The 26,948-nt window shown below is 39.1% G+C and overlaps 1 protein-coding gene across 1 annotated transcript in view; it reads right to left on the bottom strand.

Moving 5' to 3' along the window:
* The window catches only part of CSMD2 (CUB and Sushi multiple domains 2), a 914,813-nt gene that overhangs the window by 429,909 nt on the left and 457,956 nt on the right, over positions 1-26,948 (bottom strand). The gene's annotated exons all lie outside the window — the stretch shown is intronic.

The following is a 26,948-nucleotide window of genomic DNA, read 5'->3' as shown; positions in this document are numbered from 1 at the left end:
TAAGGATCCAGTGACATAGATACATGGATCTGAGTACACCCTTCTACCACTGGGCTATCACTGTGAGCTCTCTGGTGCCCAGTATGTCTACCCCCTACATTAGCATCTGTCTGCTTGATTCTAGTGCTTTAATATCTCTCTTAACCTTCATAGAGCTAGAGGGGAGGATACTGATTGGTTGGTAAATGGGCCACATGGAACTTCCTAAAGAGAGCCACATTCTCCTTCTTTCTCTCTCTCTGTCTCTCTCTCTCTCTCTCTCTCTCTCTCACACACACACACACACACACAAGAAGAAGTATGAGATAGTCTAATTCTTCTTTTGCAATGTGTCTCAAACTCAGTCAGCCCTTCCTCTACATCTCTACTAATATAAGTCTGGTCCAAGATAACACTGTTCCTTACCAACAAATCCTAACAGGTCGCCAATACTCAGATATACTTCCTTTGTAAATAAATTCAATTCAATATTTATTTAACAGCCTTATGCACAAGTGTTTGGTTATACCCCCCCCCAAAAAAAACCAGCAACAAAGAATCCCTGCCCTTCAGAAGTTTATATTCTAAATTATAATTTATCCTCCATACTGACAGCTGGCTAACATGCTAAGAGGACAGCTCTAACCTTATCATTTTCCTGACTTTGTGAGAGTCTCATTACTAGTTTTCTGTGGCTGTTTTCATCAAACTTGAACTCTTCAGCCTGGTTTTTGAGAGCCTTCATACTTGAGGCCTTACCCTAGTAACCAATAACCAACCCTTCTTTTCTTGGTAACCAACTCTTTCAGCTCTAGCAAGATGGCTTCTTCAATTTCCCCCACATATGCCATGTTCTCTCCCTCTACCACCCTACTTCTGTTATTCTACTCCCTCTGGTATTCCATTCCCATCAGTTCTCTGGATATGTGTATCTTAAAATATTTCAAAATAATTCTCTTCTCTGTATTACTACAATACGTAAAAATCTACTTACATAGATTTCATGGGCATACATCCAGTCTCCCCCAAGTACAATCTGTCTTATTCTTATAAATTCTCTCTTCCCCTCACTTACTCCCAGTTTCTAACTCAAAGCTGAGTAGCAAGCAAATGTTATACACATTTATTGACTGGCTTCCTTTAAGAGAGTATTGTACATAATGCTATCACTAATTAGATAAAATAAAAATTTTATAGATAGAAAAGGAGAAATAATCTAGTAAGAAAAAACTAAGGAAGTAGAAGGGAATCTAAAGTATTGCTAAGTGGTTGGCAAGTAAAAGAAACAAAGGAGAAAGAGAAAGAGCAGATATTCTGCACACTTGGAACTATACAAGACATATAACTCTGGACATAAAAGATGAATCCAAAACTTCTGATGATAAAAAAAAATCTATACTCAACAAGCACTAAGGAGGATTCACAGGTACCAACTTGTGACAGAACTCATGCTACTGGACTGCAAAAACAAATATAGTGGATGGTGAATTCCTGCAGAAGCATACAGTAACAAGGATGTGAGATACACAGTGTGTAGCTGACCTAGCTAGTTAGCTGCTATCTTTCTAGTATTATCTGCCCAAATGTGATAGACTCATCAAACTCACCAATCATGACATACTTTTGTGATTAACATAGGAATGAAAAATATATTTGGGGGAAGAAAAGTCCTGCATCTTACTAACTTTGAAATTCTGGGTAAGAAAATGAAAGATGTGAATGTACAAGTGCTATTTTCATTGAACAGCTGGCCACTTAAGTGCTTTTTAAGACCAGGATCTGTTTTTCTATACGACAGCTTACAACAACATAACAATGGGCACCTCACAAGCAATGGAGTACCTCTGATAAAGATCAAAATAAATTAATTTCACAGAAGATTTGCTGTACTGCCTTTAAATGAAGATTTGAAAGGAACTGCCCAAAATGCCAGGTTCTATGGAGGACAAGAAATTTGAAAGGGAAATGCATTGGAAGAGGTATGCACTAATTCATAGAAGAGTTTATATAGGAAGAGGATACTTATGAATGAAGAATACTATTAATGGCCTAAAATGCCTAATAAACCAATGCATGCAATATGGGTAATAAGTAAAGTGAACTTGAAATGTTGACTCAAAAGGATAACCACCACACAGATATTAAATTATAGAATAGGGCTGAAGACTAAATACAACAATGGAAATGTATACCTATTTTTTATTTTGGGGTAAAAAAAATTTTTAAGTATATACCTTTTTCAAAAAATCTGATAGAAAAGGGAAGGAGTAGTATTGTATGTTAATTAAACATACAATGAAGCATAGGGTGAAAGAAAGTAAGTACATGAATGGGAATAAAAAATATAAGCAAGCTAATACAATGTTATAGTATATTGCAAACTACCTGGCCAGACAGTATAAAAATAACATTTTACAAATAACATTCACAGATGAGGAACCCACGAAATCTAACTAACTTGCCCAAAGTCACATAAGCAGTAACCATTGGAGGCAGGATTTGAACCTACATCCTCCAGTTCCAGAACCAGTACTCTTTCTATCTTGAGTGGTGCATTCTTCCTCATTGGATATCATCAAGTGGCCATATGGCCACTTATCAGATATGAGAGAGTGAAATTCCTTTTAGATATGGGCTAATACCAAAGTCCCTTCCAACTCTTAAATTCTGTGATTCTGTGATTTCACCAGGAAATAGCAGGTACTCTTTCTGGCATATTTCTTGCATACAGCTAGTAATAATGAGCTTATGAATTTTCTCAAGTTCTCTTTACTAAGATTATTTCTTCACTACAGTCTGGCTCATGTCCATGACTGAAAGAGGCAGAGGCAAATTTAAGACTGATAAAAGGACAAATTTCCTAGCAATCAGAGCTATCCAGAAGTGGAACTACTGGACTAGATGACCTCTTTAGAATCAGCATCTTATGAACATGGCAGCCTTGATTCCCTTTTGGCAACCTATTCCAATTTTGTGGTACTTTTTCTAATTTTTTGTAAGGTCCTTCCCCCTTTGCCAATCAAATCTAAATTTTTGCTATTCATAACTTCCACCCATTGCTGCTGGTTCTGACCCCTGAGGCCAAACAGAACAATCCTAATCTATCTTCCATATAACAGTCCTTCAAATACTTGAACACAATTGTCTTAACCCTCACAAGTCTTCTCTTTCTCCTGGCTAAATATTCCTTTAACTGAGCCTCATGTGGCATAAATTCAAATATTACATTTATTCCTGCTGAATTTCATCTTATTAGATTCAGTCTAATACTCTTGCCTGTCAAGATCTTTTTGGATCTTTACTCCACTATCCACTGTTAGCTATCAATCCCTTCTAGGTCTTTAAATGCCAGGATGTAGCAATAGGGAACCATTAAAGATTCTCAAGCCTAATAGTGATATGGTCACATTTATGTAGGAAGATTATTTTGATTGTCATGTTGAAGAAGCCTTTCCCAATCCCTCTTAATTCTAGTGCCTTCCCCTTGTTGATATCCTGTACATAGCTTGTTTGTACATAGTTGTTTGCATGTTATCTCCATCAGAATGTGACCTCCTTGTGAGCAAGGACTGTCTTTTATCTTGCTTTGTATCTCCAGCACTTAATGTAGTGCCTGGGACATAATAAGTGATTTAAAAATGTTTACTAATTGACTGATGGTCATATAATGAATTGAAGAAGAGAAAGACTAGGAGACTACTGCAAAAATTGCAGGTCAAGAGTTATTGAGGGCATGAAATAGGACAGTAGCTACCAAATGCCTACCAATTGCCAACTACAGGAAAAGCAAGTGAGTCTTGGTGAAGCAGCAAGAAACCCTGAAGAATAGAAAGGGAGCATGTTCCAGGAGAACTGGCCACTGCCATTATTACCTGGACCACCACCTCTTCTCAGATCCAGATGAATATAGCCTAGGACACTGAACCCAAGAGCACTGGAAATAGCAGTGTCCTCCAGACCACCAACCCTGCTTCAAGCTCTGCCCCTACAACCACCATCTGGGAAAGCAACTTCTGTGGAAATGCAACCATGCAACTAGTTCTATAGACACTTGTTTCCCAAGCAGCCACATCTACTGGAGCCCCAGAAAAGTAGATTCTTACCACTAATGTCCTTGGTATTGTCACATAGTTCAATAGCAGAAACAGAGTTTTTCCCTCATTAAATAACATTAAAGATGTATTATCATCTGCTTTGCTGCTGTACCCTAAGGACCATTGGTCCCGTCTATCTGAATTCCTTCTAAAATTTCCTAAATGTCTTCCCTATTAGAATGTAAGTTCCTGGACAGCAAGAACTGTTTCCACTTTCCCAGTGCATAGTGCTTTGCACATAATAGGAACTTAATAAATTCTTCATTCATTCATGTGAATGTAAAAAGGAGAAAGGAGGTTGAGAAGAAATGGATGCAAGGCATGTTGTAAAGGAAGAACTGATAGGATTTGACAAAAGATCAAACATTAGGGAAGAGGGGGATAAGGGTGAAGGAAAAATCAAAACAATTCCCTAGTTGTGGAAACTACGTTACAGGAAGAATGGTAGAACCCTTAATAGAAGTAAAGAAATTTGGAAGACAGCAAGTTTCAGGGGAAAAAAATTATGAGTAGTATTTTGCATACATTTTTATTTCAGATGGTTATGAGACACCTAGGTGTAAATGTCCAACTAACAGGTGGTGATGGACAAGAGCATAGGAAAGAAAATAAAGCCAGATAAATAGATATGAAATCTTTACAAAGATAATAATTGGGGGTGGAGCCAAGATGGCAGAGTAAAAGCAGTGACTTGCTTGAGCTCTCCCCCAAACCCCTCCAAATACCTATAAAAAGTGGTTTTAAACAAATTCTAAAGCAGCAGAACCCACAAAAAGACAGAGTGAAACAAATTTACAGCCCAACATAGCCTAGATGGTTGATTGGAAAGGTATATCACGCTAGACTGGGAGAGAAGTGCAGTTTGGCATGGGTACGCAGGCCTCAGCAAACCTGGAGCCGGCCTCAGAGGACTGAATTGAGGGCAGCTGTGGCAGTTTCCAGACTTCTCAACTCACAAATGCCAAAGACAACTTAGAAGGTCAGTGGGAAAAGTCTGTGTCTGTGGTGAGAGACAAGCACAGTCGGTCCCAGCCCCAGTCCCCAGCTTGGCCTTGGGGTCGTGGCTGCTTCCAGAGCTTCCAGCACACAGACTGGGAATTGAGTGGCTGATCAGAGGGGGATTGCAGGAATCTCTGCTGGTACAGGATTCTCTTGCTTTGCCTGTACTTAGATCTGGGTCACAGTTGGGGGTGGCGGCCTGGGGCGAGGAGGAGAGCTGGCATGGTGGAGTTTGTAGTGGCAGCGGAGAAGAAATCCTCCTCACAATTCCAAGACAGAAAAGAGTGCTTGTGGTCACTCATAGACCAGAGCACAGGCCAGGAAAGGAATAAATGCCTTGCCCTTGATCATAGCACCTTGGAAGAACTGAAAATTTACAGGTCCCTAGAAGTATCTCTGAAAACAGCTGCACAAAACCCCCAAATCTTGGGATAGTACATTCTCCACATTGGAAGCAGACCCCTACCTTAACAAAGAGTTTATAACTAAAGCAATTGATTGGGATCATGAAAAAGCAGCACAAAAAGAATCAGAGCATAGAATCTTACTTTGGTGACAAAGAAGATCAAAATATACAACCAGAAGAAGACAACAAAGCCAAAGCTCTTACATCCAAAGTCTCCAAGAAAAATATGAATTTGTCCCAGGCCATGGAAGAGCTCAAAAAGGATTTTGAGAAGCAAGTAAGAGAAGTAGAAGAAAAACTGAGAATGATGCAAGAAAATCATGAAAAGCAAGTCAACATTTTGCTAAAGGAGACCCAAAAAAATACTGAAGAAAATAACACCTTAAAAAATAGCCTAACCCAAATGGCAAAAGAGGTCCAAAAAGTCAATGAGGAGAAGAATGACCTAAAAAGCAAAACTGGTCAAATGGAAAAGGAAGTCCAAAAGCTTACTGAAGAAAATACTTCCTTAAAAATTAGAATGGAGCAATTGGAAGCTAGTGACTTTATGAGAAATCAAGACACTGTAAAACAAATCCAAAAGAATGAAAAATTAGAAAACAATGTGAACTATCTCATTGGAAAAACAACTGACCTGCAAAATAGATTCAGGAGAGGGAATTTTAAAATTATTGGACTATCTGAAAGCTATGATCAAAAAAAGAGCCTAGACATCATCTTTCAAGAAATGATCAAGGAAAACTGCCCTGAGATTTTAGAACCAGAGGGCAAAATAGAAATGGAAAGAATCCACCAATCTCCTCCTGAAAGGGATCCCCAAAAGAAAACTCCTAGGAATATTGTAGCCTAATGCCAGAGTTCCCAGATCAAGGAGAAAATATTACAAGCAGCCAGAAAGAAACAATTCAAGCATTGTGAAAACACAATCAGGATAACACAAGATTTAGCAGCTTCTCCATTAAGGGACCACAGGGCATGGAATATAATATTCCAGAGGGCAAAGGAGATAGGATTACAACCAAGAATCACCTACCCAGCAAAACTGAGTATAATCCTTTAGGAGAAAAAATGGTCATTAAGTGAAACAGAGGACTTTCAAGCATTCTTGATGAAAAGACCAGAGCTGAATAGAAAATTTGACTTTCAAATACATGACTCAAGTGAAACATGAAGAGGTAAAGAGGAAAGAGAAATCATAAGAGACTTATTAAGGTTGAACTGTTTACATTCCTTCATGGAAAGATGATATTTGTAACTCATGAGAGCTTTGTCAGTATTAGGGAAATTGGAAGGAAAAAATTATATGTATGTATGTATATAGATAGATAGATAGATAGATAGATAGATAGATAGATAGATAGATAGAGGGCACAGGGTGAGTTGAAGATGAAGGAGTGATATCTGGAGGATAAAATTAAGGTTTGAGAAAAGGTTATACTGGGAGAAGAAGAAAGGGAGAGGTAGAATGTGGTAAATTATCTTACATGAAACAGACAAGAAAAGGCTTATACAGTGGAGGGGAAATGGGGGAAGGTAAGAGGGAATGAGTGAATCTCATTCTCATAGGATCATAGGATTTGGTTTAAGGAAGGAATAACATACAACTCAATCGAATATGGAAATCTATCTTACCCTACAGGAAAATGGGGGGGGAGGGGACAAAAGAGCAGAGGGATGATAGAGGGGAGGTCAGATTGGGGGAGGGGGTAATCAGAAGCAAATACTTCTGAGGAGGGACAGGGTCAAAAGAGAGAACAGAATAAATGGAGTGCGAGATAGGATAAAGGGAAATATACTTTAGTTTTTCAAAACATGATTACTATGGAAGTGTTTTGCATGACTACATATGTATAACCTGTATCAAGTTGCTTGCCTTTTCAATGATGGTGGGTGTGGAGGGAGGAAGGGAGAAAATTTGGAACCCAAAGTCTTAAAAACATGTTAAAAAATTGTTTTCACGTACAACTGGGAAATTAGAAATACAGAAAATGGGGTATAGAAATCTATTCTGCCCTACAGGAAAATAGAAGGGGAAGGGAATAAGAGAAGGGGGGAGAGATAGAAGGGAGGGCAGATTAGAGGAAGGGGTATATAGAATGCATGCCATCTTGGGGTGGGGGGAGAGATGAGATGGGGAAAAAATTTGGAACTCAAAATCTTGTGGAGATGAATCTTGAAAACTAAAAATTAATTAATTAATTAAAAAAAGATAATAATTGAATCCATAAGAACTGATGAGATTGTGAAGAAAGAAAATTCTCCACTACACCACTATGCCTCAGTTACCTCCTCACTTCTCCTGCATGCCCCTTCTCCCACTGGTGAGTTCTTCCTAGAACTTCTATTTTGGGGAAAGGCCCAGAGCAGCCATTACTCACTAGATTGACTTTGCCATGATATTTCTATGCAGATACCTCCATCCCTTCCTCCACAAACCCACATCTGCTTTTCAACTCATTTTGCATTCTGTCTTACCCCATTAGAATGTAAGCTCATTACAACCAAAGGGCTATAAAACTGTGCATACCCTTTGACCTAGCAATACTACTATATCTTTCCCAAAGAGATCAAAGAAAAGGAGAAATGACCTATCTGCCCAAAAATATTTATAACAGCTCTTTTAGTAGTGAAAAAAATTGGAAATTGAGGGGATGCCCATCTATTAGAAAAGAGCAATCACACTGAGGTATATTATTGTAATGAAATACTATCGTTCTGTAAGAAAAGACAAGCAGGATGGTTTGAAAAAAATCTGGGAAGTCTTAGAAGAACTAATGCAAAAAGAAGGGAACAGAACTGGAAGAACATTGTACACAGTAACAGCAATACTTTAATGATGATCAACTGTGAAAGACTTATCTACTCTGATCAAGACAATGATTTAAGATAATTCCAAAGAACCCATGATAAAAATGCTATCTACCTCCAGAGATAGAACTGCTGAACTCTGAGTAGATTGAAGTATACTTTTTTATTTTCTTTATTTTTCTTGATTTATTATGTGTTTTCTTTTGCAACAAAGCTAACATAGAAATATGTTTTCCATGTCTTCACATGTATAATCAATATTATAATTGCTTGCCTACTCAAGAGGTGGAAGGGAGAAAATGTGGAACTCAAAATTTTTAAAAATAAATGTTAAAAAAATTACTTGTAATTGAGAAATATTTAACAAATACAGACATATTGAGAGGAAGAAGAATGTAAGCTCCTTGAAAGCAGAAACTGTCTTTTCTCCTTTATCCCTGTTGTTATCCTTTATACTTAAAGAGGACCAAAATGACATCATGATGTCAAGGTCAATGTACAGTGTGTACAACTATGGTTGATCAGACTAGTACAAGCTTGGAAGGCTCTACCACAGGTTGAGCACAAATAGTCTATATGAACATTTGGGATGGAGATATCCCTAAATTTGTACATCTTACATTTCTTTTGAGCTACTACAATTTTGCTTTGCTTATAGAGCACAGTGCCTTCTTTAATGTAGGCACACCATGTTGGGTAGTCCTGATCAGTGTCTCCCATGTCTCACAGTTGATTCCGGAATTCTTCAGAGAGACCTTGAGAGGGTCCTTGTATCACTTCTTTTGACCTCTGCATGAGCACTTGCCTTGTGTGAGTTCTCCGTAAAATAGTCTTTTAGGCAAGTTTATGTTTGGCATTCAAACAATGTGGCCAGCCCATCAGAGTTGCCTTCTCTGCAGTAGACTTTGAATGCTTGGCAGTTCAGCTCAAGAAAGGACTTCAGGGTCTGGTACCTTATCTTGCCAGGTGATCTTCAGAATCATCCTAAGACAATTCAAATGGAAGCAATTCAGTTTCCTGGCATGGTGCTGGTAGACTGTCAAGGTGTCACAGGCATACAACAATGAGTTCAGACCTTTAGTTTTGTAGGCAGCCTAATACCTCTTACCTCTCATATTTTCCTTTGGAGCTTCCCAAACTCAGAGCTAACTCTAGCAATGCATGCATCAACCTCATCATCTATGTGCACATCCCTGAAAAGTATACTGCCAAGGTAAATGAACTTATCCACAGCATTCAAAATGTCTCCATTTGCTGTAACTGATGGTTCCATGTATGGGTGTTGCAGTACTGGCTGGTGGAGAACCTCTGTTTTCTTAGTGATGATTGTCAGACACAAGTTAGCACAAGTAGCAAAGAAACAATAGTATACAATCGTCTGCAAACAAAAAGTCATTACCAACTCTCCCTCCACTTAAGTCTTGGTTCGTAGCCAAGTTTGTAGTCAGTGCAATAGCTGATCTTGATGCCATTTTCATCCTTGTTGAAGGCATCTGACAACATTACTGAAAACATCATGCTAAAAAGCATAGGAGCAAGCACACAGATCTACTTCACTCCAATGCTGACTGGGCTTCTGCCTTGTATATCTCTGCTGGAAGGGAATCAGAACCAGGTGCTTTGCCACATGAGAGGAGCCTAACGGCATTCAAAACCTCTTCTTCAGTTGGAAGTTTGGCTACTGAGGGTATACCTGAAGTATACTGTCAGTGGCCTCAGCATTGATTGAGGAGGGTCTGTTTAGAACAGTATAGAAGTGTTCATCCTACCCCTCCAGGATCATGTCCTTATCACTAATCAATGTGGCTCCATCAACACTGAATAGCTGAGATACACCAAAAAACTCCAGCCCATAAATAGCCTTCAGGGCATCATAAAAGCACTTTGGATTGTTACTATCAATGTAAAACTGAATCTCATCTGCCTTCTTATTGAGCCAAGAATCCTCTATCTCTCTAAGCTTTGCTTACACTTTACTTTTGATGGAGTTGAATGCTGTCTTCTTAGAGACAGAGGAACCATCCTATTGGTAAACCCTGTAGAGTTCTCATTTTTCATTTTGTAGCTTCTAAGTTTCCCTATCATTTTTATCAAACCAATCTTGATGTTTGCAAGTGTTATGGCCCAGATGAGTAAATGTAGTACTGTACACTAAGTCTCTGAAAGTTGCCCACTCCTTTTCTTCTCTACTGTTATCAACTGTGTGTTGGCTCAGCTTTTCCTCCAAGTCAGCAACAAACTATTTACCAACAGAGAAGCACTCTAATGTGTTGACTCTAAGGCTTCTGATAGTCATTCTGCCTTGGGGCCACCACTTTTGTGGAAGGTGAATGTTTAACTAAGAGAGGATAAGTCTATGATGGGTCTAGCACTCTGTGCCACACATTGCCTTAGTCACTCTCACATCCTGTCTCTTCTCCTTACAGTGACATAGTTTATTAAATGCTAATGTTTGCTTTAAGAGTTCATCCATGAAATTTTACTGCATTTCAGTAAATGAAAGACAGTGTTAATGATGAGAAGGTTATGAGATACACAAGTTTTCCATAGTAAGTGATCTTTGCTGCTGTTGTTGCTGTTTTCAACTCCATTCCTCCCAAGGACTCCCTGCCATCTCTAATAGTCTGGCATTTAAGTCACCTAGAATTACAAGCTTGTCCTCTTTCAGCACATTGATGATGAGGGTCTCCAGGTCTTCATAAAATTTTTGTTTGACCTCATCAGGGTTCCTCATGGTGGGAGTACACACACTGATGATAATGTTGTGGCACTTTCCTTCAAGTGGCAATCACATTGTCACGAGCCCGTCATTTACTCTTTCTGGGAGGCATACAAGCTTGTTGACTTGATTAGATTTGATTGCAAAACCTATACCAGCTTTACAATACTCCTCATCGTGTATGCAGTTCCAACTTTGGTAAGCTGGCCTTCATTTGCCAGCCTTGTTCAGTCAGCACTGCTATTTGGATGTGACACCTGATGAGTTCTCTTGCATCAAGAGCTGTTCGTCTTTAAGGTCTACTGGATTTCATGTTGTCCATAAACACGTACACATTCCATGTACCAACGGTGAGTGGAATGATCTTCACAAAAGCTTGTGCACCTTTTTTCTGTCTTTCCACCACAGGGTGGGATCTCTGCCCATTGAAGTAAGCAGGGTTAAGTGACGCACACAATTTTTAGTGCACCATTCCTAGTCCCTTCCTCACACTAGGAGGTAAACAGTGCAGTCCTTAAAAGGGCTGATCAGACACCCAAGGGGCTGCCAAATCCCACTGCTGCTTCAATCCAGTAAGAAGAAGACCCTATGGCCTGGAATACCTGTGCGCAGTGTTGTGACTACAGCTCCCAGTGTATCCAAACCCACTTCTTAGTCATAAGCCCATTGCCACAGGACTTCAAGTTAGATAAAGTACTAACATAGCAAAATAATAAAATGGTAAAATAGTTGAAAAGTAAAAAAAAAAAATAGTAAAACTGTTGAATAGTAAGATAATAAAAGAATGAAATAGTAAAATGATATGGGTAATGTCTTTTGACTAATGCATAAACTGGATTTAAGTGAGGCAGAATTATGTGAAGTGTCAGCCTCACTTTCTCTTCTAAGTTATCAAAGTCCAATGGCAAGACAAAAGTCAAGATGACTGGCAAAGACTCGGGATTCAGTGGATGACTTTGGCATCTTCAATGTCTGACCAAGCTCTAAGTGCTCCACAGCTGGATGACCACTTGTCAAATATTTTATAGCAGGGATTATTTTTGTGTATAGGTTGAACTAAAAGGCAACTGAGCTTCCTTAAAACTCTCAAATTCTGTTATTCTGCTCATAGGAGGTGATAACTTGAAGCAAACAGGAGTTTAGTTGTATATGGAAAGAAAGATATAGAATGATACCTTGAAGAAAAGACAGAATCAAGTGAAGGGTTTTTAAGAGTAAAGGACTAGAGAAGAAGCCAATTAGATTTAAGCCCTGTCCCAAAGTCCATTGACATGAGAAACTCTCTCCTTGCTGGAAACGAATACCCTGCCCTGCAGGAAGGGCAAGGCATAGTGGTAAATGAGAGAGAGCTCCATATTTCCTCAGCTCTTTACAACTGTTTAAGCACTGAGTCATTCATTTCAAGTACTTCTGGCTTCCAGCATTAAGATGGAAAATGGAAGAGTGCCCTCACCCCACCCCCCACTTCAGGTTGCTGAAGGAAAAGATGCTGGGAAGACATAAGAGTAGCTGGCAGTGTCCTTCAAGTCACTGTCTCCTGCCTGCTTCTCTTAGAGACCTCAAGGAATTTCCCTTTGGTGAAATCCAGATAAGCTCTCTTATTCTGTATTGTCTGATGCATATTCTCCTATGTATACCTTCCCTGATCTCTGTTTTGCTATTATTTGGATTTTTTTTTTTTTGCTATTCATAATGTATATTCATTGTGAAACTGGTACTTGGTGGGAAAAGGGTCAAGCCTTGAATATAGAGCATGAGGTTTCCCATCCCCCTAAAACTGTCAGAGATCAGAAGTTAGACTTAACCCAATCATAGCCCCTAGTCTAATATCTAAGGGAATAGAGCAATATAATTCTAGCCCAGTGCCCCTCCCTTTAAAGAGGACAGAGGGACCACCAGCCCCAAATTCCTGCCTCTCCTCCTGGCAGAAATGAAACCCTTGGAGAAGGGTCAAGGAAGAAGAGGCTAGAAATGTCTATTTCTCCCTTTGAGAGAGAGGCTCCCTTTGAGCCACACAAGCACAGACCTTGCCACAGGTGGGCCTCACTACACTGGCCTAGCTACACTTGGGCCCTTCCCTACATAGATAAGGAGATACTAAATATTGGAGAGAGTATTGAAGGGGGAAACTTCTGAAAGAGACACAAGGTGGAGGGATGAAGGACATAATTATAGCAGTTTGGCCTTATAAGAAGGGCCATCCCATCACCACAGACTATAGAACAAGCAAAGAAAATATGGGAAAGGACTGACTATAGTGGTTTTGAAGCACAGAAAAGAGAATTCAAAGCTGCCTAGCTGGGAGCTCAAATACATGATCTCCTTTCATAGTAAAGAAGGAGGCAAAGTTTTCTGCTAAAAGAAGAGAGAGAAGGTATTATAAAAAGCTTGGGGGTTTAAGAAGCTTTGAAACAGCCACTCAGTGAGAACCCCAAAATGATATTTACTAAAAGACCACATACCCTAAAAAAAAAGGAGTTGTGACTATAATGGTAATGCTAACACATCCTAAACTTTGATGTGGAACCCATACTGCTATGCTGAGAGAGATTACAGAAACCAATTACTACACTGAACCACAACCCAGCTAAAAGAGTTTATTATAGTTCAAGTCATTTAGGATTTTTTTAAAGACATGAACAACTTAGTTTCCACCCTGCTCCCCATGCAAAATTCAGTTCTATGTCAGAGACAAAATGTTTATAAATCAGGTCTTTCCTTTGAGGCTATTTATAAAGAAAGATGAAGTTTAAAATAGCTATGGATCTCCTTCATGACCAGTGCTATATTTTATGGAGACAGGCTGGGTTGAAGGCTGGCAAGGAAAAGAGATTAATGGTCTACACTGTTTGCAGACCAGACTTATATTTGGGTAGAGAATCCAACAGAATATAGACAACAAGGCAGCTCAGTTGTATGGAGGTTAGAATAGAGGGCTTGGTTTAAAGTCAGGAAGACAAGGATTCAAATCTTGTCACTCTTATTAGCTGTGTAACCTAGAGCAAGTCCCTTAGTCTCAGTTTGCTCATTTGTAAAATTAGAGATAATGATCACTATAATATTTACTTCATGGGATGATAATTAAATCAGAGAACTCTGCAAACTGTGAATCACTATATAAATGTCTAGCATTCTGCCAGTACCTGGCATAAAGTAGGTACTTAATAAATATTAATGCCTAACTGCTATTGTTATTATTAAAAATGTGATTTTAGTAGCATCTAAATTCCCTCCCAGAGCAAAAGTATTTCCCTCCTCATTCTACCACAGTCTTCCACCATTTACTGTGGTATAGATGATGTAAGATCCCACTTTATTTATTATTTATTCAATTTAAGACAGCACTTGATTCAGTATGATGAAATGAAAACTTGAAGGCTCTCTTTATAAAATGTGTTCCCTATGTTATACCAGCCTTTATAAAGATATAACTATAAGGAAAATGTTATTCACGAAGCTACTAAATTTTTAAATCAAGTGAGGTATTAAACAGGGCAATATATGTTCCCCTAAGGTGTTTGAGAATGTCATAGAAGATATTCTCCACACAGAAGAAGGACTTCCTGTTGATATTAGCAGCAACAATACTCTGTTCACAGCACTTTCGGGGCACTGTGGGAGATGCAAAGTTTAAATGAGATCTGGTCCCTACCCTCTGGCAATTTATAATCTAGCAAGAAGAAAAGACACCAATACAGAGTTACAATACATGCTATTATGTGATAAGTAAATTAGAAAGGTACAAAACTTGTTACAGAATGTCTGAAGAAGGGGTAGCTAGGTGGTGCAGTGGATAGAGCACTGGCCCTGGAGTCAGGAGGACCTGAGTTCAAATATGACCTCGGACACCTGATATTTACTTAGCAATGTGACTCTGGGCAAGTCATTTAACTCCGATTGCCTCACCAAGAACAAAACAAAACAAAACAAAAGAACCTCAACAAGAAGAATGTCTGAGGAGAGGGGTTTCCTGAAGGAAGTAGCATTTGCATTAAGCACTAAAAGTAGGGAAGAGTCAAAACATTCTAGGAACATTCTAGGCATAGGAAATGGACTAAGCACAGCACCACAATTTGGGGGATGGGGGATGAAGCAGGGAGAAAATTGTCCAGTTTGGCAACAGATAGAGGCTAAAATCCCAACTCCAATATAATATAGATGTGGGACCTTGATCAAGTTACCTCTCATTTTATGCCTCAGTTTCCTCAATTACAAAATCAGGATGTTAGAGCAGATCATCTTTTTTGACTCCTGACTCAAAACATAATAATGTTTTTTGTTTCATAATTAACACTGTACCAGTATTATCATAGCAATTTCAGTAATACATCTCTGTATGTATGAATCAGAGTGGGCTATCATTTCCCCCAATGCCAGATCCTCTTGTTGGTTTTAAATTAAATACTTACAGAATATTAGAGCCAAAAGGAAGCACAGCAATCATCTAGTCCAACTTTCTCATTTTACAAATAAGGAAACTGAACCCACAGAAAGGTTAAATGTTGTCCCAAATCACACAACTCATTAATGGCAGAGGTGAGATTTGAACCTCGGTCTCTGACTCCCTCTGTCTAATGATCCTCATGCTCTACCACTCTCTCTCAGACTTGTTCTAATGAAGAATGAAGGCAGAGAGAAAAGGGGGAAAACATACAGAAAGATGGGGTGCCAAATAGGTGAACAGTAGAGAAAGAGGCACTGAAATGTGTAATAGAAGGCATTTTCCTTCAACCCAAATAGTTTTGTTTTGTTTTGTTTTCATTTAAGTTAATCTGATAGACCAACATGTGAAAGTTAATATCTCCTACCACATTTAGTGGGCAATAGAATGGGGACAAGAGGATAATTAAAGGCAGAGAATCTAGGAAGAAATATTTCAGTCTCAGTTCACTTGGGTAATGAAGACATGAAATAAAACATCATTCAGTTTTGCTAAAGGCACAATCAGGCATTCAGCATTGATCTTTCCTACAAATGGCTCATATGAGATCTCTTAACAAACAACCTTCCCTCTCCAACAACTTTAATTCTCAGAGCAGCAACTTTGGTTTGATGTTTTATGGCTTTGGGCTTTTTTAGGGTTCACCAGGAAAAAGCCCATTTTTTCATGCCAGTGGGCATCTTTGAGGTCCCCAGATCACAAAGAAATCTCTACTCAGCTCTTTCAGTGAGAGAACTGGATGACTTACAGAATATTAGAGCTGAAAGGAAGCATAGCATGACCTAGAGACATCCCTCGTCCTTACTCAATATTAAGCGGTGTTACTTACCAAGAGCCTGAAGGTTTTCCCCAAGACAGTGTGGTACACGTACTAGAATAGTAACAGGACATGGTTTCAAAGAAAGAGATTAGAGTCACTATAAGAAGAACTTCTAGCATCACTCAAATCCCTCTAAATTCTGAGCCACTGAGCCATTCGTGGAGAAAGTCATATAATCATCATGACTGGATCCACTAAAAATATGTAATACTAAACCTCAATTGGAACTTCACAACTACATGGAAAGCCATTTATCCATCTTTTATTGACTCTTTATCACTCTTCCACAACAACAGTTCTATATCTTCCCTCTTTCTTCAGATCTTCAATCCCATCTCCACCCCTCTTGATATAAGCTTGTGATCCTCTTATTCCACTGAGAAAATGAAGTCCATAGGATGGCTGCTTCATGACTTACCCTCCTTCATTTCTCAATATCTATGTCTCCATTGATCCTTTCCTCCTTCCCTAGGAATTCAGAGAATCCTGGCTAAGCATAACTTCTACATGTATGATTCCCAGAAATCTTTCTCCAACTTCATCTTCCCCCTTGAGCTTCAGCTCCACATTTTACACTATTTCATCACTATCAAGATTGCTGTCTCATTACCTCAAACTCATTTATTCATCAAAACCAGACCCTCCTCATAACTTCCCCATTTCTAAACTGAAGGTGTCACCACTGTCCCAGCCACCCAGTTTCAAACCTACAGAGTTATTTTTGATTCTTCTCTATACATCACCCTACTGATCCAGTAAGTTACAAGATATGAGAATTCTGCCTCCACAATATCTCTTGCATCTGTCCCCTTTATTTCATTCATTCTACTACCAGTCTATTTCAAGCATTCTTTTCAGGACTATCATTAACACTTAGAGTATCTCAGTCTGACTTCTAGCTTTTGCACTGGACTTTTTTCCAATTCATTTTTTACATTATGCAAAAGCAACATTCCAAATGTACAGGTTTAATTATATCACTGTCTTTCTCAAAATTCATCAAATCTCCATAACCTATTGAATGAAATACAAACACTTATTCTGGTATGCAGGTCCATAGTCTAGCTTCTGCTCTCCTTTCTAGTCTTTTTTAATAATACTCTCTTTTACTCAATTTCCAGTAATACTTGGATACTAACATTCCCCAGTCTTGTCCTACCCTTTTTACCTCTATACTTTTATATAATCCATATTCCTTACCTAGAATCAATTCCCTCAAAATATCTACCTGTTGAAATCCTTCCCTTTCTTCAAAGCCAATCTCAGGTACCACCTCTTCCATTAAACCTTTTCTGAATGCACCAGCTAAAAGTAATCCCTTCATCTCCTATTCTTTTTTGTTTAACCCCTCATGTGTATTCAACACATTCTAACCTATATTATATTTATTTGTGTATATGTCCTATATACCTCCACTCCCAAATACCTCCTACTAGAATTTACATTCTCCTGAACTGAAAGGAATGTTCATTTCTCATTTGTTAACTTCAAAATCTATCACATTGCTTCTACATTGTAGATACTTGATAAATCTTAGTTTGTTGAATTTACTTATACTTTCACAGTTCCCTTTGTATTAATAGTCTTACTCTGCTTGCCTCATATAGTTAGCAAAGCTGACTGTTTTGCAGCCTGTAAAATCTATCCTGTTTCTCATCAATGTATCCCATAATCACTAATTTTACTCTCTTTCAACTTCTGAATCTGTCTTTTAAATATATACCCTCTCACGTATCATATCTATACTACTAAGGGCCTTAGTCCTATCTTCACTTCTAATCTGGGGAAATTGTAATTTTGGAAATCATTCCTCTAAGACCAATTAAGTTCAGTTAAATTCAATTTTTTTAAGGTAATTGGGGTAAAGTGACTTGCCCAGGGTCACACAGCTCATAAGTGTTAAGTGTCTGGTCTGAGGCCAAATTTGAACTCAGGTCCTCCTGACTCTAGGGCAGGTGCTCTATCCACTGCACCACCTAGTTGCCCCCTAAATTCAATAAATTTAACAAAGATTTCATAATTTTGAGGTGGAGACAAGATGGAAGAGCAAAGGCCTGCCTGAGCTCTCCCAAATTCCTCTCCAAACAACTTTAAAATAAAACCTCAAAACAGATTCTGAAGCAGGAGAACCAGCAAAAAGACTACGTGAAATAAATTTCCAGTCCATGATAATTTAGAAAGTCAGCAGGAAAGACCCATCTCAGAACGGAGCACAGTGCAGAGCAGGCAACATCCCAGAAAGCCAGCAGCAAGCCAAGTCCCAGGAACTCAGGGCAGACCTTGGGGACAATTTTCAGAGCTCTCAGCCCACAGACAGTAAAGGGCTTGGACAATTGGTCAGAGGAAGATTACAGGGGACACTCTGCTAGCATTGGATACAGGATTCTGTTTGTATTGCCCACAAAGGGATCTCAGACAAGAAGGAACACTGGAGCTCCCAGCCACAGGGGAACAGGGATCTGGTCAGAGTTCCACGGCAAAAAAAGAATGCTGCTAATGGCTGCTCACAAACCAGAGCACAAGCCAGGAGAGGAGTGACCACATCACTCCTTTAGTTCACACCACTTTAAAAGAACTAAAAACATACAGGGCCTCACATATGGCTTTGAAAACAGTAGCAAGAAAAACCTGAAGCTTGGGATAGTGTCCCCTTAACCGCAGGAACAGAGCCAAATTTTAACATAAAAAGGCAAGAAATGGACTGGGAAAATGAGAAAAGAACAAAAAAAGAACCTTATCACAGAAAGTTACTATAGTGATAGGGAAGATTAAAACACCAACTCAGAAGAGGACAACAATGTCAAAATGGCTATATGCAAGCCTCAAAGAAAAATGAGAATTAGTCTTGGGCCCAAAAAGAATTCCTAGCTCAAAAAGGATTTTAAAAACCTGGAAAGGCTTAATGAAATGATATAAACTGAAGTAAGCAGAAGCAGGAGAACACTGTACACAGTAACAGCAACATCATACAATGATCAACTAAATAACTTAGCTATTTTCAGCAATACAAAGATCTAAGACAATTCCAAAGAACTTAGGATGAAAAATGCTATCCATCTCCAGAGAAAGAATGAATGGAGTCTATATACCTATTACAGTTTTTCTTGTGACCTTCTCAGGTATTACCCATAGGATTACAAGATTTAAATCTAGAAGAAACCCTAAAGGGAAGGCAAAAATAAGGGAATAAGCATTTATTAAGCATCTACTATGTGCCACAGAGAAGCAGCTAAATGGCTCAGTGAATAGTGCGCTGGGCCTGGAGTTAGGAAGACTTGAGTTCAAATACAGTCTCAAATACTTACTAGTTGTGTGACCCTGGCCAAGTCACTTAACCTATTTGCCTTAATTCACTGGAGAAGGAAATGGCAAACCAATCCAGTATCTTTGCCAAGAAAACCCCATGGACTATGGGGTCACAAAGAGTTGGACACAACTAAACAACAACAAAAATGTGCTAAGCACTTTATAATTATCTCATTTGATCCTGACAATAACACTGTGAGGTAGGTTTTTATTATCCTCATTTACAATTGGGGAAGCTGAGGTTGAGAGGTTGAGTAACTTGTCCAGGGCCACACATTTAGGAAGTGTCTGAGGTGAAGTTTGAACTCAGGGCTTCTTGCCTCCCAGCTCAACGTTCTATCCACTGAGTCACCTAGCTGCCTCTTTTTATCAGGTCCAACCTCCTAATCTCACATACAACTTCTACCTCTTGTCCCCAGTCATTATACAGGTTTAAAATTGTGCTATGGAGGTAGCTAGGTGGCGCAGTGGATAGAGCACCGGCCCTAAAGTCAGGAGGACCTGAGTTCAAATCCGGCCTCAGACCAAACACTTGACACGTATTAGCTATGTGACCTTGGGCAAGTTACTTAACCCCGATTGCCTCACTTAAAAAAAAAAAATTTGTGCTAGTATGCTAGTGTATCCTAGTTAAAACTAGGAGTATGCCCACCCAGGCAGAATGGCATTCAAAGTCCTTTCTAACCTCCTACCTTTCCAGCTTTCTTATACCTTACTCCCCCCATACGTAGTCTTCAATCCAGTGACACTGGCCTCCAGACATTCCATCCAGGCATTTTTTTTCTGGCTATCCCCAATGCCTGGGATGCTCTCTTTTCTTCTCTGCCTACTGGCTTCCTTAGTTCCCTTCAAGTCCCAACTAAAATCTCATCTTCTATAGGAAGCCTTTCTCAACCTCTTAATTCCAGGGCCTTCCCCCTGTTAATTATTTCCTATTTACTCTGTATATAGCTTGTTTGTATTTTTTTTATTTGTTGTCTCCCCCATTAGATTGTGAGCTCCTTGAGGGCAGAGATTATCTTTTGCTTCTTTTTGTGTTCCCTGCACTCAGCATAGTGCCTAGCACATAGTAGCTGATTAACAAATATTGATTGACGGGTGGAATGTACCTTTGAAAAAGATGTCTTCAAGCACAGAACAGCTTGATCAACCCTTCCCCTATTGCTATTTGTCTTTGAAAGGTCTCTAATGATGGGCAATAGCTACTATCATATAGAAAAATCCAACAGACTTTGCTCCAGAACTGGAAAAACAGAAATTTGAGGAGATAAAGTGAGCAGGTGATACCTAAATAACTGTGCTAGAATGCTCTGGGGCATCCTGTGTCCTGTTTCCTCGGGCAATTACTACAAGGAGACACATCTCAATTATCAACAGTCCTCTCCACCAATCACGAATAAATCAAACATATCCAGTTTAAATTTTAACAGAAGCCTAGGAAGTTATGAACAGATACGTATCTCTACAGTCCCATGATCCTGGCCTTGGCACAAGTAAATGTGCCTAAGACCGGAGACACTGTTGTTGTTCAGATATATGAGTTGTGTCTGACTCTTCATGACCCCATATGGGGTTTTATTGATGGACTTCCGCTTCTGGGAGCCAAGATGGTGGAGTAAAAAGGTAGTCACTCTCACCCTCCCCTATCAACCTCTGAAAACCCAGAAGATATCACCCCAGAAAAAACCCTGGAACAGCTGAACCAGAAGAAAGATGGGGTGCAGCAGTGCAGTAGCCCAGGTAGCTAGACGGATTAACGGGAAAGGCCCCTCTTACCCTGGGGGAAGGGGAGCAGTATGGAACCGGGAGCCACCCAGCCAGCTAGTGAAAAGACTCACTTTAGCATACCAGGAGGAGATTCTGGAGCCTTGGCATTCTACAGCAAATGGGCCTCCCAGTGCCTCTGCAAAAATAAGAGAAGCAGTACTACAAAGGGCTGCAGGCAGATAAGCACCCTGAAGCATTCATCTGAAAGGAGCTGAAGAAAGCAACCTACAGTTGCCTGAAAGTTCCAGCCTTGTTGATTCCAGCCCAACACCAGGTAAGCTGTCAGAACCCTGCAACCTCCAACTGCCAACCAGGAGGAGATCCCAAAGTCCAGGTGGTAGAGCAGGCAAACACCAACAGCTGGACCTCCAAGTGCCTCAGTGAGGGCGGGGGAACCGGTGGAAACCAGCTCAGAAAACCACCAGGTGCCTCAGCATTCTACAGCAAAGGAGTCTCCCAGTGCTTCAACAGAACTAAGGGAGGCAGCACTGCAAGGGGCCCCAGGCAGATAAACACCCCGGCAGCACCCATCTAAAAGGAGCTGAACAAAGCTAAAGGAAAGGAAATCAGGCAACCTAGATTTGCCTGAAAGTCCCAGCCTTGCTGATTCCAGCCCAACACCAGGTAAGCTGCCAGAACCCTACAGCCTCCAATTGCCAGCATAAAAGGCCCCAGCACACAAAGCCAGTGACCAAGACCTAGGCTCCCAACACAAGAAGCTTGGGTCAGTGTCCTCTGTTCCCCAGCAGTAAAGAGTATAATCTCTTTAAAGGCCAGGGAATAAAGAAACACCATGAGTAAAAAGAAATGTACAATAGATTCATATTATGAGAAGAATGAAGATCAAGACAGAAATTCTGAAGAGGACAACATTGTCATCAAATCCACATCTGCAACATCAAAAGGGAATATGAACTGGTCTGAAGCCCAGAAAGACTTAGCTCAAAAAGGATCTTAAAAGTCAAATGACAGAGATAGAGGAGTCCTTAAAAAAGTACAATTGGCCAACTGGAAAAAAAGTACAATGAAGAAAATAAATCCCTTAAAAATACAATTGACCAATTGGAGAAGAAAGTACAAAATCTAACAGAAAAAAACAATATGTCAAAAATTATAATTGAACAAATGGAAACTAATGACTTTATGAGAGAGCAAGAATCAGTCAAACAGAAACAAAAAAATGAAAAAAAAAGATGAAAATGTAAAATACCTCATGGGTAAAACTGACCTGGAAAATCCATCCAGGAGAGACAATTTAAAAATAATTGGCCTACCTGAAAATCATGATGAAAAAAAGAGCCTGGACAATATCCTTCAGGAAATCATAAAGGAAAACTGCCCTGAAGTCCTAGAACCAGAAGGCAAAATAACTATAAAAAGAATCCACCACTCCCCGCCTGAAAGAGATCCCAAGTTGAAAACACCAAGGAATATAATAGCTAAATTCCAAAATTACCAGATTAAAAATAAAATATTGCAAGCAGCCACAAAGAAACAATTTAAATATCATGCAACCACAGTCAGGATTACACAGGACCTTGCAGCCTCTACATTAAAAGACCGTAGGGTGTGGAATATGATATTTCATAAGGCAAAGGAGCTTGGAATGCAGCCAAGGATTAACTACCCAGTGAAAATGAGCATGATTTTTCAGGGAAGGAGATGGTTATTCAACGAAATAGGGGACTTCCAAACCTTCCTGATAAAAAGACCAGAGCTCAACAAAAAAATTGATCTTCAAGTACAAGATTCAAGAGAGACATAAAAAGGTAAATGGGACAGAAAGATACAATATGTTGTTAATAAGGGCAAAATGTTTACATCCCTGCAAGAGAAGATGACACTTGCAACTCTTGAGAACTGTATTGTTATTATACCATGTTAAAGGAGTATACATAAAGGGGGTGGATATAAGTTGACTTTGATGTAATGATAAAAGAAAAATCTAATCAAGTGGGTTAAATGGATCCAAGTAAGTGGATTAGTCTGAGCTAAGAAAATGTACTGAGAAAGGAGGAGGCAGACAAGGGTAAATTACATTACAGGAAAAGACACAAAAACCTATTAGAGCAGAGGTAAAGAAGAGAGAGGGATGAGCATTGTTTGAACCTTACTCTCATCAGATTTGGCTCAAGAAGGGAATAACATAATCAGTTAGGTATAGAAATCTAACTTTCACTATAGGCAGTAGGAGGGAAAAGGGGAAAGAACGGGGAGGGAGGATAAAAGGGAGGGAAGAAGTAGTAAGGGTAAAGGGGAAGAAAAGGGAAAGGGATAATAGAAGGGAGGCAAGACTGAAAGAGTCGGTGGTCAAAATCACATGGGGTTTTCTTGACAAAGACACTGGAGTGATTTGCCATTTCCTTTTCTAGCTCATTTTACAGATAAGGAAACTGGGGTAAACAGGGTTAAGTGACTTGCTCAGGGTCACATAGCTAGTAAGTATCTGAGGTTGGATTCTGGAGACACTGATTACAGCCTAAAAAATATTTCTGCCTTTGGCATAGACTAAGTCCAGAAACTTGATAGAATGTATTAGCACATGTAAGTAATACTTATACTTTGATTACCTTTTATCTAATCTAATTAAATACTTTATAAATTAATGCCCTTGGGAGAGACAAATTGATGAGGCATAGAGCCAGAGACATATGAATAGGAGGTGTTAGTGAGTGGCATAGTAGAAAGAGGATCAGGCCTGGAATCAGGAAGACTCATTTTCCTGAGCTAAAATCTGGCCTTAGTCACTTCCTAGCTGTGTGACTCTGGGCAAGTCACTTAACTCTGGGTTACAAAGGGTTGGACATGACTGAAAAATGACAAACAACAAAAGAAGGGACAAACAAGCCACAGATTTGACCTTCTAAAAACACAAATCCACCCCCTTAAACTCACCTTGAAGAAAATCCTGGAACTAACCACAAAGGGTCAGAACTAAGAGGCTATTTAGCAACGAGCTAACTGCCTGAATTCTAACAAAGAAGTGAGAGACTAACTGATACAGTGATACCCTGTTCCCTACTTGTGGGCCACATTTCATACAGAGAAAGAAAGTGAAGATCATAGAGATTAAGTAACTTGCCTGGGGTCACAAGGATTGTACTTGTCTGATGAGGGATTTGAAACCAAGTCTTGACTCAGGGGCACTCTAACTTGTCTCAGGCTATATAATGTTTCTTGATTGTTTTTACCCTTAACACTGTATCCTGATACTCACAGACAGTGAATCTGAAGAAGTCTGATTACAGTCAAGATAACCATTGAACTGACTAGCAAAGAGAAGTCTCTTAGCCTGGCTATGAAAAAACTATCCGCAGACACTAAGTAGAAGGGTAATAGTCACTGGAAAGAAGTTTCTTTGACACAGATGGAGCCTCCTTCTTCAGATAATGCAACTCTGAGTAATTATTAGCAAAATTATCAGGCTATGGAGGTGATTCAGAAAACCTGGAGAGTATCTACTGCAGGTTTTCATATGACTCTCTAGGGTCTCACTCATATCTAAGAAAAGCTCAGAAAGGCCTGACATCCTCCAAACCTAATTCACAACCTTCATGTCAAAAGACTGACATATAAGTAGTTACAGTTTAAGGCTTGAAGATAATTAGGTTCCTTTAAATACAATTTGTTAAACTAAATTTCACCTTTTACATAATTGTGTTTATTTTTAATCACACCATCAAGACCTGTATCAAGTTATCACCCAAGATCAAGATTGAATTATAGACAATAATGATATAAAAAGAGGCAAGTACATCTCTCCTGAAGTTGTTATGGGAAAAAGTGTTTGTAACTTTAAAGAGCTACATAAATGTGAGTAATTATTATTGTTGTTGTTGTTTTTATGACCCATAAAATGAGGCTGGACTAAATTATCTGTGATATCCAATCTCTGAAATTCCATGTTTCTCCAATTCAGTTTTCCCTAATGTGGAAGCAATATAATAGCTTTTCTTTTTTTTTCTTTTTTTTTTTAACTCTCCTACTTGCAAACACCTCAGCAAAAAGGTCATATTCAGGCATGAAAAATATCAAGATTGAATTGTAGATAACAAGGCTATTGGCCCTAAGCTTCACGATATATCATCTGACAACAAAACCAAAGACTGTACTAAAGAAAAATCATAAACGTGTTTTACATTTTGTCATGTGCATGTTACATGGCCTCTGTAATTTAATCTCTGTTTAGCTATGTAACTGTTTCTATTTTGCTGTACATTAAATATTTTTTAATCTGGTGGGACAGTAGCAAATTCAAATAGAAACCAGCCATTGAATCATAGGTAAGGATCCTTGTGAGCATCATATTGACTTAGAAAACCACATAGTAACATTATCTACACTCTTTCATATTTTTATTTATTTTGTTAAATATTTCCCATTATATTTTAAATCTGGTTCTAGCCACATTCAGGATGGTTGCAGGGCCCCAGTTGTGCATGCTGAATAGTGTTGACAACTCTAGGGTATTATGCATAAAAATAGGCTTATTACTAGGGATTTTAGTCACATTCACTCTCAAAAAACAAAATGTTGTTATTTCTATGTGCGTCATTCATTTTTTGTTAGAATACTTCAAATTGGGAAGTGGAGGAGACAGTTAACACAAATCTGATATAACTTTAAGTCTCCATCACCCATTCAGAAATGGTATTCTCTCTACTCATTGCTAATGCTATGAAAGAACAAATAAGCTATTTCCAGATCTAACTGAAAATATTTTAATAAAAAATGTCTGGCAGCAGGATGTGGGCACAAAACAACCTTACAATAAGGAGCTTTGGTAGTCAAAGAAAGTTTTCAAAACCCAAGTAATTAATCTCTTACAGAATTTCAGGCACTGTGACAGGGCAGTAGAGGAAAGACTATGGGGGATAGGAGAGCATTTCTAGTTCTCTTCACAATACCTCCATACTCATATGGAAGGTCCTGGTGATAGAGAAAGTTGCTACCCTTTATAAAGAGCTAAACACTGAGACATTATGGTCTAATAAAATAGGTACTGAATTGGACCATGTCTTCTGCTTCCAAATTCTGGCTCCATTCACTACTTAGTACCTATATGACCTTAGGGAAGCTCTATTAACCTCTTCTTTGAACCCAAGATTTCTCATATGTAAAATGAGAGGGTTGAACTAATCTCTAATATTCACTAATTCTACTCAAATTCATCAAAGGCAAGGACTGTACTTTCACACCTGGAGGTCCCATTTAGAAGACTGAGGCATTTCATATGGGATTGTCCCAGACCTTGTGTTCTGACAGCTAAGTGGATTCAGGAAGCAATGTGTTAGTAGGAATGTTATTATCAGTGTGGAGGAGTCAGCCAGGAGGGAAAACTAGGCAGAATGCATTTTAACATTTACCTTCTCCCAAGCTGCTGAAAAACTCAGACAACAGACACCCAGCAAAGATACAATTTAATGAAGGATCAAGAAGTAGACTTAACACTAATGAAATCACAGCCTCAATAATTGCTTATGCCACCGTGTAAATGAGGAATGACTTTAGATATTTACACTGTCTATCCCCTAGGGATACCAGCTCTAATTGTCCTGTTATAAAGAAGATAGGCTAAGAAATTCCCCAAGTCCATTCATAGAGACTAA

Source organism: Vombatus ursinus, unplaced genomic scaffold (assembly GCF_900497805.2).
Source record: "Vombatus ursinus unplaced genomic scaffold, bare-nosed wombat genome assembly UNPS02014775.1, whole genome shotgun sequence".
Lineage (NCBI taxonomy): Eukaryota > Metazoa > Chordata > Mammalia > Diprotodontia > Vombatidae > Vombatus > Vombatus ursinus.
The sequence above is the reverse complement of the archived record's forward strand: the minus strand, read 5'-3'. Positions and strand labels throughout refer to the sequence as shown.